This window comes from Engystomops pustulosus, chromosome 11, assembly GCF_040894005.1.
Source record: "Engystomops pustulosus chromosome 11, aEngPut4.maternal, whole genome shotgun sequence".
NCBI lineage: Eukaryota > Metazoa > Chordata > Amphibia > Anura > Leptodactylidae > Engystomops > Engystomops pustulosus.
In genome coordinates, this window is record NC_092421.1 from 86131261 (window position 1) to 86147967 (window position 16707).

Genomic DNA, 16707 nt, shown 5'->3' on the forward strand with positions numbered 1-16707 from the left:
GGATGGATCCATGACACCACCACCACCAGCCTGACCCGCTGATACAAGGCAGGATGGATCCATGACACCACCACCACCAGCCTGAGCCGCTGATACAAGGCAGGATGGATCCATGACACCACCACCACCAGCCTGAGCCGCTGATACAAGGCAGGATGGATCCATGACACCACCACCACCAGCCTGACCCGCTGATACAAGGCAGGATGGATCCATGACACCACCACCACCAGCCTGACCCGCTGATACAAGGCAGGATGGATCCATGACACCAGCACCACCAGCCTGAGCCGATGATACAAGGCAGGATGGATCCATGACACCAGCACCAGCCTGAGCCGCTGATACAAGGCAGGATGGATCCATGACACCCCCACCACCAGCCTGAGCCGCTGATACAAGGCAGGATGGATCCATGACACCAGCACCACCAGCCTGACCCGCTGATACAAGGCAGGATGGATCCATGACACCACCACCACCAGCCTGAGCCGCTGATACAAGGCAGGATGGATCCATGACACCACCACCACCAGCCTGACCCGCTGATACAAGGCAGGATGGATCCATGACACCAGCACCACCAGCCTGACCCGCTGATACAAGGCAGGATGGATCCATGACACCACCACCACCAGCCTGAGCCGCTGATACAAGGCAGGATGGATCCATGACACCAGCACCACCAGCCTGACCCGCTGATACAAGGCAGGATGGATCCATGACACCCCCACCACCAGCCTGAGCCGCTGATACAAGGCAGGATGGATCCATGACACCACCACCACCAGCCTGACCCGCTGATACAAGGCAGGATGGATCCATGACACCACCACCACCAGCCTGACCCGCTGATACAAGGCAGGATGGATCCATGACACCACCACCACCAGCCTGACCCGCTGATACAAGGCAGGATGGATCCATGACACCACCACCACCAGCCTGACCCGCTGATACAAGGCAGGATGGATCCATGACACCACCACCACCAGCCTGACCCGCTGATACAAGGCAGGATGGATCCATGACACCACCACCAGCCTGAGCCGCTGATACAAGGCAGGATGGATCCATGACACCACCACCACCAGCCTGAGCCGCTGATACAAGGCAGGATGGATCCATGACACCACCAGCACCAGCCTGACCCGCTGATACAAGGCAGGATGGATCCATGACACCACCACCAGCAGCCTGACCCGCTGATACAAGGCAGGATGGATCCATGACACCAGCACCACCAGCCTGAGCCGCTGATACAAGGCAGGATGGATCCATGACACCACCACCACCAGCCTGACCCGCTGATACAAGGCAGGATGGATCCATGACACCCCCACCACCAGCCTGACCCGCTGATACAAGGCAGGATGGATCCATGACACCACCACCACCAGCCTGACCCGCTGATACAAAGCAGGATGGATCCATGACACCACCACCACCAGCCTGACCCGCTGATACAAGACAGGATGGATCCATGACACCACCACCACCAGCCTGACCCGCTGATACAAGGCAGGATGGATCCATGACACCACCACCACCAGCCTGAGCCGCTGATACAAGGCAGGATGGATCCATGACACCACCACCACCAGCCTGACCCGCTGATACAAGGCAGGATGGATCCATGACACCACCACCACCAGCCTGAGCCGCTGATACAAGGCAGGATGGATCCATGACACCACCACCACCAGCCTGACCCGCTGATACAAGGCAGGATGGATCCATGACACCACCACCACCAGCCTGAGCCGCTGATACAAGGCAGGATGGATCCATGACACCACCAGCACCAGCCTGACCCGCTGATACAAGGCAGGATGGATCCATGACACCACCACCACCAGCCTGACCCGCTGATACAAGGCAGGATGGATCCATGACACCACCACCACCAGCCTGAGCCGCTGATACAAGGCAGGATGGATCCATGACACCAGCACCACCAGCCTGACCCGCTGATACAAGGCAGGATGGATCCATGACACCAGCACCACCACCAGCCTGAGCCGCTGATACAAGGCAGGATGGATCCATGACACCACCACCACCAGCCTGAGCCGCTGATACAAGGCAGGATGGATCCATGACACCGCCACCACCAGCCTGACCCGCTGATACAAGGCAGGATGGATCCATGACACCACCACCACCAGCCTGACCCGCTGATACAAGGCAGGATGGATCCATGACACCACCACCACCAGCCTGACCCGCTGATACAAGGCAGGATGGATCCATGACACCACCACCAGCAGCCTGACCCGCTGATACAAGGCAGGATGGATCCATGACACCACCACCACCAGCCTGAGCCGCTGATACAAGGCAGGATGGATCCATGACACCACCACCAGCCTGACCCGCTGATACAAGGCAGGATGGATCCATGACACCACCACCACCAGCCTGAGCCGCTGATACAAGGCAGGATGGATCCATGACACCACCACCACCAGCCTGAGCCGCTGATACAAGGCAGGATGGATCCATGACACCACCACCACCAGCCTGACCCGCTGATACAAGGCTGGATGGATCCATGACACCACCACCACCAGCCTGACCCGCTGATACAAGGCAGGATGGATCCATGACACCAGCACCACCAGCCTGAGCCGCTGATACAAGGCAGGATGGATCCATGACACCACCACCACCAGCCTGAGCCGCTGATACAGGGCAGGATGGATCCATGACACCACCACCACCAGCCTGACCCGCTGATACAAGGCAGGATGGATCCATGACACCCCCACCACCAGCCTGAGCCGCTGATACAAGGCAGGATGGATCCATGACACCACCACCACCAGCCAGACCCGCTGATACAAGGCAGGATGGATCCATGACACCACCACCACCAGCCAGACCCGCTGATACAAGGCAGGATGGATCCATGACACCACCACCACCAGCCTGAGCCGCTGATACAAGGCAGGATGGATCCATGACACCACCACCACCAGCCTGACCCGCTGATACAAGGCAGGATGGATCCATGACACCAGCACCACCAGCCTGAGCCGCTGATACAAGGCAGGATGGATCCATGACACCACCACCACCAGCCTGAGCCGCTGATACAAGGCAGGATGGATCCATGACACCACCACCACCAGCCTGACCCGCTGATACAAGGCAGGATGGATCCATGACACCACCACCACCAGCCTGACCCGCTGATACAAGACAGGATGGATCCATGACACCACCACCACCAGCCTGACCCACTGATACAAGGCAGGATGGATCCATGACACCACCACCACCAGCCTGACCCGCTGATACAAGACAGGATGGATCCATGACACCACCACCACCAGCCTGACCCGCTGATACAAGACAGGATGGATCCATGACACCACCACCACCAGCCTGACCCGCTGATACAAGACAGGATGGATCCATGACACCACCACCACCAGCCTGAGCCGCTGATACAAGGCAGGATGGATCCATGACACCACCACCACCAGCCTGAGCCGCTGATACAAGGCAGGATGGATCCATGACACCACCACCACCAGCCTGACCCGCTGATACAAGGCAGGATGGATCCATGACACCACCACCACCAGCCTGAGCCGCTGATACAAGGCAGGATGGATCCATGACACCACCACCACCAGCCTGAGCCGCTGATACAAGGCAGGATGGATCCATGACACCACCACCACCAGCCTGACCCGCTGATACAAGGCAGGATGGATCCATGACACCAGCACCACCAGCCTGAGCCGCTGATACAAGGCAGGATGGATCCATGACACCACCACCACCAGCCTGAGCCGCTGATACAAGGCAGGATGGATCCATGACACCACCACCACCAGCCTGAGCCGCTGATACAAGGCAGGATGGATCCATGACACCACCACCACCAGCCTGACCCGCTGATACAAGGCAGGATGGATCCATGACACCAGCACCACCAGCCTGAGCCGCTGATACAAGGCAGGATGGATCCATGACACCAGCACCAGCCTGAGCCGCTGATACAAGGCAGGATGGATCCATGACACCACCACCACCAGCCTGACCCGCTGATACAAGGCAGGATGGATCCATGACACCACCACCACCAGCCTGACCCGCTGATACAAGACAGGATGGATCCATGACACCACCACCACCAGCCTGAGCCGCTGATACAAGGCAGGATGGATCCATGACACCACCACCACCAGCCTGACCCGCTGATACAAGGCAGGATGGATCCATGACACCAGCACCACCAGCCTGACCCGCTGATACAAGGCAGGATGGATCCATGACACCACCACCACCAGCCTGAGCCGCTGATACAAGGCAGGATGGATCCATGACACCAGCACCACCAGCCTGACCCGCTGATACAAGGCAGGATGGATCCATGACACCACCAGCACCAGCCTGAGCCGCTGATACAAGGCAGGATGGATCCATGACACCACCACCACCAGCCTGACCCGCTGATACAAGGCAGGATGGATCCATGACACCACCACCACCAGCCTGACCCGCTGATACAAGACAGGATGGATCCATGACACCACCACCACCAGCCTGAGCCGCTGATACAAGGCAGGATGGATCCATGACACCACCACCACCAGCCTGACCTGCTGATACAAGGCAGGATGGATCCATGACACCAGCACCACCAGCCTGACCCGCTGATACAAGGCAGGATGGATCCATGACACCAGCACCACCAGCCTGACCCGCTGATACAAGGCAGGATGGACCCATGACACCACCAGCACCAGCCTGACCCGCTGATACAAGGCAGGATGGATCCATGACACCACCACCACCAGCCTGACCCGCTGATACAAGGCAGGATGGATCCATGACACCACCACCACCAGCCTGACCCGCTGATACAAGACAGGATGGATCCATGACACCACCACCACCAGCCTGAGCCGCTGATACAAGGCAGGATGGATCCATGACACCACCACCACCAGCCTGACCCGCTGATACAAGGCAGGATGGATCCATGACACCAGCACCACCAGCCTGAGCCGCTGATACAAGGCAGGATGGATCCATGACACCACCACCACCAGCCTGAGCCGCTGATACAAGGCAGGATGGATCCATGACACCAGCACCACCAGCCTGAGCCGCTGATACAAGGCAGGATGGATCCATGACACCACCACCACCAGCCTGAGCCGCTGATACAAGGCAGGATGGATCCATGACACCACCACCACCAGCCTGACCCGCTGATACAAGACAGGATGGATCCATGACACCACCACCACCAGCCTGAGCCGCTGATACAAGGCAGGATGGATCCATGACACCACCACCACCAGCCTGACCCGCTGATACAAGACAGGATGGATCCATGACACCACCACCACCAGCCTGAGCCGCTGATACAAGGCAGGATGGATCCATGACACCACCACCACCAGCCTGACCCGCTGATACAAGGCAGGATGGATCCATGACACCAGCACCACCAGCCTGAGCCGCTGATACAAGGCAGGATGGATCCATGACACCACCACCACCAGCCTGACCCGCTGATACAAGGCAGGATGGATCCATGACACCACCTCCACCAGCCTGAGCCGCTGATACAAGGCAGGATGGATCCATGACACCAGCACCACCAGCCTGACCCGCTGATACAAGGCAGGATGGATCCATGACACCAGCACCACCAGCCTGACCCGCTGATACAAGGCAGGATGGATCCATGACACCACCACCACCAGCCTGACCCGCTGATACAAGGCAGGATGGATCCATGACACCACCACCACCAGCCTGAGCCGCTGATACAAGGCAGGATGGATCCATGACACCACCACCACCAGCCTGACCCGCTGATACAAGGCAGGATGGATCCATGACACCAGCACCACCAGCCTGAGCCGCTGATACAAGGCAGGATGGATCCATGACACCACCAGCACCAGCCTGACCCGCTGATACAAGGCAGGATGGATCCATGACACCACCACCACCAGCCTGACCCGCTGATACAAGGCAGGATGGATCCATGACACCACCACCACCAGCCTGACCCGCTGATACAAGGCAGGATGGATCCATGACACCACCACCAGCCTGACCCGCTGATACAAGGCAGGATGGATCCATGACACCACCACCACCAGCCTGAGCCGCTGATACAAGGCAGGATGGATCCATGACACCACCACCACCAGCCTGACCCGCTGATACAAGGCAGGATGGATCCATGACACCACCACCACCAGCCTGAGCCGCTGATACAAGGCAGGATGGATCCATGACACCACCACCACCAGCCTGACCCGCTGATACAAGGCAGGATGGATCCATGACACCACCACCACCAGCCTGAGCCGCTGATACAAGGCAGGATGGATCCATGACACCAGCACCACCAGCCTGACCCGCTGATACAAGGCAGGATGGATCCATGACACCACCACCAGCAGCCTGACCCGCTGATACAAGGCAGGATGGATCCATGACACCACCACCACCAGCCTGAGCCGCTGACACAAGGCAGGATGGATCCATGACACCAGCACCACCAGCCTGAGCCGCTGATACAAGGCAGGATGGACCCATGACACCACCAGCACCAGCCTGAGCCGCTGATACAAGGCAGGATGGACCCATGACACCACCAGCACCAGCCTGAGCCGCTGATACAAGGCAGGATGGACCCATGACACCACCACCACCAGCCTGACTCGCTGATACAAGGCAGGATGGATCCATGACACCACCACCACCAGCCTGACCCGCTGATACAAGGCAGGATGGATCCATGACACCACCACCACCAGCCTGAGCCGCTGATACAAGGCAGGATGGATCCATGACACCACCACCACCAGCCTGAGCCGCTGATACAAGGCAGGATGGATCCATGACACCGCCACCACCAGCCTGACCCGCTGATACAAGGCAGGATGGATCCATGACACCACCACCACCAGCCTGACCCGCTGATACAAGGCAGGATGGATCCATGACACCACCACCACCAGCCTGACCCGCTGATACAAGGCAGGATGGATCCATGACACCACCACCAGCAGCCTGACCCGCTGATACAAGGCAGGATGGATCCATGACACCACCACCACCAGCCTGAGCCGCTGATACAAGGCAGGATGGATCCATGACACCACCACCACCAGCCTGACCCACTGATACAAGGCTGGATGGATCCATGACACCCCCACCACCAGCCTGACCCGCTGATACAAGGCAGGATGGATCCATGACACCACCACCACCAGCCTGACCCACTGATACAAGGCAGGATGGATCCATGACACCACCACCAGCAGCCTGAGCCGCTGATACAAGGCAGGATGGATCCATGACACCAGCACCACCAGCCTGAGCCGCTGATACAAGGCAGGATGGATCCATGACACCAGCACCACCAGCCTGAGCCGCTGATACAAGGCAGGATGGATCCATGACACCACCAGCACCACCAGCCTGACCCGCTGATACAAGGCAGGATGGATCCATGACACCACCACCACCAGCCTGACCCGCTGATACAAGACAGGATGGATCCATGACACCACCACCACCAGCCTGACCCGCTGATACAAGGCAGGATGGATCCATGACACCACCACCACCAGCCTGACCCGCTGATACAAGGCAGGATGGATCCATGACACCACCACCACCAGCCTGAGCCGCTGATACAAGGCAGGATGGATCCATGACACCAGCACCAGCCTGAGCCGCTGATACAAGGCAGGATGGATCCATGACACCACCACCACCAGCCTGAGCCGCTGATACAAGGCAGGATGGATCCATGACACCACCACCACCAGCCTGACCCGCTGATACAAGACAGGATGGATCCATGACACCACCACCACCAGCCTGACCCGCTGATACAAGGCAGGATGGATCCATGACACCACCAGCACCAGCCTGACCCGCTGATACAAGGCAGGATGGATCCATGACACCAGCACCAGCCTGAGCCGCTGATACAAGGCAGGATGGATCCATGACACCACCACCACCAGCCTGAGCCGCTGATACAAGGCAGGATGGATCCATGACACCACCACCACCAGCCTGACCCGCTGATACAAGGTAGGATGGATCCATGACACCACCACCACCAGCCTGACCCGCTGATACAAGGCAGGATGGATCCATGACACCACCACCACCAGCCTGAGCCGCTGATACAAGGCAGGATGGATCCATGACACCAGCACCAGCCTGAGCCGCTGATACAAGGCAGGATGGATCCATGACACCACCACCACCAGCCTGAGCCGCTGATACAAGGCAGGATGGATCCATGACACCACCACCACCAGCCTGAGCCGCTGATACAAGGCAGGATGGATCCATGACACCACCACCACCAGCCTGAGCTGCTGATACAAGGCAGGATGGATCCATGACACCACCACCGGCCTGACCCGGTGATACAAGGCAGGATGGATCCATGCTTTCATGTTGTTGTACCAAATTCTGACCCTACCATCCGAATGTCGCAGCAGAAATCGAGACTCATCAGACCAGGCAACGTTTTTCCAATCTTCTACTGTCCAATTTCGATGAGCTTGTGCAAATTGTAGCCTCAGTTTCCTGTTCTTAGCTGAAAGGAGTGGCACCCGGTGTGGTCTTCTGCTGCTGTAGCCCATCTGCCTCAAAGTTGGACGTACTGTGCGTTCAGAGATGCTCTTCTGCCTACCTTGGTTGTAACGGGTGGCGATTTGAGTCACTGTTGCCTTGCTATCAGCTCGAACCAGTCTGCCCATTCTCCTCTGACCTCTGGCATCAACAAGGCATTTCCGCCCACAGAACTGCCGCTCACTGGATGTTTTTTCTTTTTCGGACCATTCTCTGTAAACCCTAGAGATGGTTGTGCGTGAAAATCCCAGTAGATCAGCAGTTTCTGAAATACTCAGACCAGCCCTTCTGTCACCAACAACCATGCCACGTTCAAAGGCCACAAATCACCTTTCTTCCCCATACTGATGCTCGGGAGAACTGCAGGAGATTGTCTTGACCATGTCTACATGCCTAAATGCACTGCCGCCATGTGATTGGCTGATTAGAAATTAAGTGTTAACCAGCAGTTGGACAGGTGTACCTAATAAAGTGGCCGCTGAGTGTATATCACATGAAATCACAGCAGCAAATCACAGTTGCTAATGTTTAGAGGCTAAAAGACTTGTGGTGATGTCACCCTGGTCACATGACATTAGGCCACACCCCTGACTCGCTCTATAGATCGCTAGATACCAGGCAAGTTTATAACTCTGATTTATGTTGATGTGAGAGAAATAATTTTAGCTGAAAGAAGGGGGTCAGATAGCTACTAGGGCCATAGAGTATGCGATGGAAAGGACCGCAGTGTACTGCAATCAGCACATGACAAGGGGAGTGAATAAGCAGAGGTGGTGTGTGGGTCACACAGAGTTTAGATGGGAGGGGGGGTTGTTTATGTTAGAGCAGGTGAGGACGTGCAGGGAGGTGGGACATAAGGTTTAAGAATCATAACCTGAATAAAGTACTCACCATTGGGCTGGAGAACGCTGACCCGCCCGCCCTAATTGTAAGGTTGCTTGAGTTGCTGTTTATGTATTAATAAAAAGAAGAAAAAAAAAAAAAGGAATTTTGTTGTATTTATGATGACAATGTTTTATTTTGTGGCAGCGGCAGGGGAGGAGGGGGCTCTCGAAGGCGTTTTAAAGTAGAGAACTTGGAATTAGGATTCCAGTTCTTGGGAATGTAAATTTACAGTTAAGCTGGGATAAGCACCCAGCAGGTTGGATATATTCCTGCGGGCAAGGACCCCAGGATGGGTTTAGGTCTTCAACAAGGGGTGCCCGCAGGTTTGGTGATCGACGACCGCGGGCAAGTTGAGACCTGGGGAACAATGTTCAGGGAAAGCGCCTTCGAGGACCCCTCCAAATTTTTCCTTTCCTGTAAAATAAATAAAGTTGGCCGCTGTGGCCTTTTTCTTCCACCTATTATGGAGTTTGGTGTTTATTCAATGGGGTGGAAATGGGGAATTCTAATTGGATATTATTACTGCAGCGGCAGTTTCACTGTCCCTAAGTCAAGGAACCTCATATAATCGCTACATCATGGGCCATCTGCAGCCAACATCGGTTTGGATGCTTTTAGATGGAATTCCCCTTAAGTGCTTTTTGCATTGAACTTTTTATCCCAAGACTTTGAGCAGGTGTGCACCGGCTCTGGCGTATTCCTGGCCTGTGGTCCATGTCCTATGGGAGTGTAACCAAACCCTCTTAGTTTCTTCCATAAAATCGCCTTGAGGAGTGAACGCGTCTGGGCAGAACAAAATGGAAACAGAAGATCCGTACTCAAAGAACGCTTTAACCTCTGCCCTCTGACCCCTGAGCTGTGTCTTTAATTACTGAAATTTACCATAAGAGAAGCCCCTATAATCTGGGAAGTATCTTGTACATTCCTCCCCCAAATCTACGCGTTCTGGTTTCCTTTAGGAGGTGATGTTCATCGATGGACGGTGACAATGGACCCGTCAAATATCTCCAATCCCCAAAAGTCGCCCCAAAAGAACAGATCCGACCGCTTGTTACCAACGAGTTGTCAGAGAATCACTTAGGATTCCTTATAGGGGCTGAGACTGAAGCCATATTGCTGCGGCGGCTGTCAGCTCTCATTACCCCGCAGAGCGCCGCTCACAAACCAGGGACAAGTGCAGAACCGGCAGGTCCCAGGGAAACGCAGCGAGAGGGTAACAGGAGGCGAGGAGGAGGCATCCGGACGGCCGCTCATACGCTTCTTATTAACTGAGCCTGAGCGGATCCTGCGGCTGAAACTCTTCCTCGTGAGAAACCTTCATCAGCCCCTTCCGCTCCTCAGATGATGCGCAGGAGAGCGATACAGACACCATGTCAGCAGCCGATCCCCGGGCAATGGGCAGGAATACATTATAACATCAGGGCTTAAAGGGAATGTCTTTCTTTTATCATCATGATCCTATAGGTCCAAATATCTGCAGTGAGACACAATGGGGGTCATTTACTTACAGATTCGGACAGTTCACTAAAAGTGCATTATCCGTGTATAATGCAGCATGCGGCGATTCACTAAGATCGTGCTCCCAATATTCTGCATGTGTCGCTTCCCCGCTCAGGTCCGACAGCTTCTTTTTGTGGCGCACCTTTACATAGGGCGTGCGACACAATTTGAAAATTAAATACAGCGCGCAATCCGAATCAGTCGGACTGTCTGACATCACGCCCCCTAATTTGTGTCACAACCAGTGCAGCTGCTCCACAAAAGGGTTGCGTGCGACACAATTGCAACGTAGACACTTGTTATATATCTGTGCAAGCTGGTTTAGCCATGAAGAACGTGCACGGACCAACAAAAGTGCAGCGAGCGACCCTTAGTAAATGAGCCCCAATGTCTTTGGATCAAAAGTCACCTAATAGAGCACAATCCCTTTAAATAGTCACCTGTCATCCCTTTTCTCATTCACTTTCACTTGCCAGGACATAATACAGGACTCAAGGACATGCACCCCCAGCACGGGAATGCACACAACCTGCTGAAATATTAGTGGTCATTCCACCGAAGGCTCCTTTCCCCTATCCAGAGTTTGGGAGAACTATGTGTATGAACAGCGCTCTATTCACTTGTGACTGGCGAGACGTTAATCTTGCACAGACCTTGTAGTGAGTGGAGCACAATCCCTTTAAAAAGTAAAAAAAAAGAAAGGTCCAGTGCGGCACCACTTGTCCGTACAGCGCATGGTTAGGAAAGGAATATTTCTTCTAAAGGAGATTTACAGGTGACTCCATGCTGGGGATTCTGGGTAAGGAATATATGTTTCCATGTAGCAGGTTCCTCTACATCAATGCCTGACTAGCAAGATGCCTAATGAAAGGGGATGATAGTGGAACCAGTCAGGCCCTACAGATGAGTGAGTGTGAAGTGTCCAACTCGCAACATGTGATCCGGTTGTCAGCGTTTGGGCCTGAGGTTCCAGCCAGGACACATTGCGATTATGATAGTAGCCGGTCACATCATGTTTAGAGGCCTAAGTCTTTTCCTATTATCCCATGGCATGGATGGAGGGGGAGCTGCCTGCTATAAGCACTGGAGGTTTTTATGTGTGCACATTCCTTACCCATGCAGCGGATAAAACCCTTCACAGTGCACAGCACAACCACTGGGTGGCAGCAGTTATAGACATCTCCTGCTGGTATATCCTGTATTCCTGTTGTTTTGCAGTTACTTTGTATCCAGCCATAAACAAGGGTAAGGAAGGACCAGGGCTGGATTAAGGGTGGTGGGGGCCCCTGGGCGCATACTGGTGGGGGCCCTTCCAACAATGTTTTGGGAAGTATATAGCCTGCCAGCCCCCTGTAGTATGTAGCCTACCAGCCCCCTGTAGTATGTAGCCTGCCAGCCCCCTGTAGTATGTAGCCTGCCAACTGGTGGGGGCCACTTAAAAAGTGAAAGTGGTGGGGGCCCCGGGGCTTGAGCCCCATGAGCCCCTCCTTTAATCCAGCCCTGGGAAGGACACACGTATCCACTGATGTACAACCACAGGATAAGCCCCAGCTTAGCTATTCTGGTCTGGGCTGCAATACCAGACCCAACCACTAGATTGTGGCCATGTTTTGTGAATGTATTTGCATGTAGTTAACCCATTACATGCCTGAGATGATGGGTATTACGGCACTTCTCCATAGACACAGAGCAGGCAGCGTCCTACTAACATCATCCTGCTTCATCGTCTTACACTGTAAAGGTCAGGATGTGAAAACAGGAGCACAAATCGCATCTTATTCGCAGTCTCCACGGGTTGGCGCCTCTTCTTACAACACTTGACACAAGCAGCAAGAAGTAATTTAGTATCCCCTTAACAAGGAGGGGGCGACATGTGTGCAGCATTCAGGGGTCCGCAGAGCGACTCTCATACAGAAAGCGTTCATACATCTCTCACACTATAATCTTCCATCAATCTTCTCCACCCAGTCCTGCTTAATGTACAGTCATTGTATATAATATCCCATCACTTTACAGCACTCATTCAAACTATATCCCTATAGGGGGCGCTGATAGATTATATAATTCATGCTGCAAACCGTCTCCACTAGGGGGAGCAAGTTCCCTGGGGATTTCCACCACCAGTGCTGCAATCTCTGTAGTGAGCTCCCTCTAGTGGCCGCTGCATGTAGTTACCGTGAGAAAATCACAGCTGGAAAATGTGCCCCTGTGTGTTCTGGCATTGGAGGGAAGGTTTGGGGCAGTATAAAGATCACTGTCATGAGTTTAAAGGGGTTGGCCCAAGTTAAATTGTTATCCCCTAACCACAGGATAGAACATAATATGCTGATTGGTGGGGGCCAAACACAGTCACCACCACTAATGATAAGAACAGTGTATAGAGGATCAATGTATTTTATCTCAGATCCCCTATAAATTCAATGAACCCTAATTTTCATTATAAATGGAGATCCTGGATTCTCACCAATCGGCTCCGGGCATCAGTATTTACCCCAATAGACTTTCTATAGGACTTCAAAATAGCAAAGAATTGATATAAAAATACTAATAAATATTTACTTATGTGTTTATATGTTATGCAACTGTTTTAAATATGGGAGAAATATATGAAAAATCAGAAAAAGAATTTAAAAAAAAAATGTTTTCCTCTCTCTTTTTGAATTTAGATTATTATTATTTTTTTAAATGTTGCACATACCGGAGCCCTAGAAGCAGTGTCTGTTGCTGTAGGGTCACACGGGGAGGGGGGGATCCGCACAGATTGGACAATTGTCTTTATATTGATAATTTAGTAAAATTACAAATAAGGTTTGAATAGAAGATGCCGCCGCTGCCCCCCAGTGGACATTGGTGGTACCGCATGCTGAGAACTTGTACTTGCAAATCATTACAGGGAATAGGATTCTATGTCTCAGAACTTCTGTTAATCTTTGGATACTTATCCTTATAACTGGTAACTATACCTGGAATAAAAGAAGCCCCTGACCACATTCAGAATGATAAGGGATCCGGGGAGTATGATATCTGCTTAAAATAGGGGAAATCGTAATCACTAATAATCCCGATAAATAACATATTTGATGTTGTGTCACCGTGTGCTCAGTAATGAATCCTATTCATAGTCAGACAAGGCCGGAGACCGGGATTAACAGATGGGTTATTTCAGCCTCCCTATAGCGCCACCTATAGCGATACATGTGTGCAGCTCTGCGTAATCTGTGCGCTATATAAATAAAAGAATTATTATTATTACATCCCTATAAATCTAAGATGACCCCATACTTTCTATGTCCCCGTGTATATACAACCCTTTATAACCATATACATACCCAAAAATGGTGCTGTGCAAAAAATACAATTTACCCTGCAAAAAAAACCCCTCCATTTTTTACTTAAAAAGTGAAGCTTTTGGAACCTGACAATTTAAAAAAAATGTAAAAACATAATCAAAGTCGACCTGAGCTGAAGGTGTGAGCCCCGTGTTTTATACCTGTATATTTAATTTTGTAATCTGTACTGTAATATTTTATCGGTCTATGTCCCCTATGATTTTGTACAGCGCTACGGAATATGATGGCGCTATATAAAGATTATTATTATTAACTTTGCTGGGAAGTCGCTCTTCGTTTCTGCTCTTTTTATGGACAAAAAACTCTTAATAATCACATAAAACCCCCCAGAAAAACCTTGTGACCTTCAAAGGAGCCAAGTGAAGAACGGAGCGACTGAGGTCTCCAAGATGAGGCGAAGTGTCTCCCGGAGATTGTCCAGTGCTTGGATTTCCCAACACCGTGATGGAAACCTCCGGAGAAGCTCCATGAAGTGATAAGGATCTGTAATCTGAGGTCCTCACGGATGACTGCAGGACGTATGGAGATATCAGCAGATACAACACATATCAGTGATTTACGGCTCGTTGCTCTCCTGTAATGGAATATCACGAAGCGCAATATTTTCCCGTCAGCCGCTTTGTTTCCTTTGAAACCATTATCTGAAATATAATATAAGAACCAGACCCCGAGCCTAATCTGATTTCAGGATGCCAACGAGCACACGGCCAGAACCCATTATAAATTACCCGACCCTGTGATGGGCTCTCCGGCTTTGAAGTGTCTCCACCGACCAAGGTGTTAAACAATCTCAGTTACCGTCTGGAAAACGAGGGAACGAATTCCACATTTCCTTGGAGCACCGTCCCATTTGTGCCCCCCCCCCCCCCCCCCCAAACTAGAAAGATTTCCAAACAGCCGGCGTGAATTTTTTTAATTTCAAAATTTTTTTTTCCTCCCCGGTTCCTGTCTCGTATAACTCATCATTCAATGCCCTCCGAGAAAGTGTCCCAACAGGATCGCATGAAATCATAGCAGATGGAGCTGATTATAAGCGCGTTCTGCGTAGCATCAGGAATATCACGTGTTGGGAAAACGCGTTTTACTAGACAGCGCCTTGAGAGCAAAGCGAGTCTGCCGAAGCGGGGAGCCACCTTCTAGACGGACAGGGATCAAAGGGTCACCAGGGAGATGTAGACACGTGCAGTGTCCGTAGACATGTGCTCCATCAGACCGGCCTGTAGACTTCATCCATGGACCAAAATCATGGAACGGGGAGCAGAATATTCGTAGGACGGCAGTGACATCGTCTTCTGTAGACCTCGTATTCAGTGCTTCCCACACATCACGTTCCAGCTGTTCCGGCAATAATTCCTGCAATGCTTAGGGGTTCTGAAGACCATCTTAGATCTATGACCATCGAAAAGTTTCTATCTGGAGATGAAACCAAGTGGAGAAAACCACCAAGGTATCTGCTCATCTGATGCTCTGATGTTCTTTCCAAATACCTTGAAATTCAGCATCTCCGGTGATTGACTGGATACTGAGGCGTGAGGAGATGCTTGGTGAGGTCGTCACACCAGAGTTGGTCCAACGTAGAAGATCCAATGCACTGAGAGACTTGGCCCAAAAGCTGAATTTATTCTCTATCATTCCATAGGCAGCAGATCCTAGTGGTCTCCAGGTTTTACATTGTCTTTTACTATAGTGGAGTTTGTGGTGGGACCTCCCACAGCTAAACCACTGAGGTCTGGGGTCACCACTAGTCACTGCAAAAGGAAATCCACATTCACTAAAGATCTCACCAAAACCTCATTATGGGAAGACCAAAGGAGAACAATAGTGCGGCCAGATGTGAAGACCCACCACCAAGCCACCACCAAGCCACCACTGAAGCCACCACTGAAGCCACCACTGAAGCCACCACTGGATAGACCAATAAACCTCTGGTTGTGCTGAACCTCCATGGATAGCAAATACACACTGGGGCAGATTTACTTACCCGGCCCATTCGCGATTCAGCGGCGCGTTCTCTGCGGTGGATTCGGGTCTTCCGGCGATTCACTAAGGCAGTTCCTCCGACGTCCACCAGGTGGTGCTGCTGCGCTGAAGTTCCCCGAGGCCCGCCGGAATGCCCTGAAATTCACCGCCCTATTCCTGGTGAAGGTAAGTGCAAGTCCTGCGACAATTTTTTTTTTTTAAATGGAGCGGTTTTTCCAAATCCGTCGGGTTTTCGTTCGGCCACGCCCCCCGATTTCCGTCGCGTGCATGCCGGCGCCGATGCGCCAAAATCCGATCGCCAAAAAATCCCGGGAAAATCGGAGCAAATCGGAAATATTCGGGTAACACG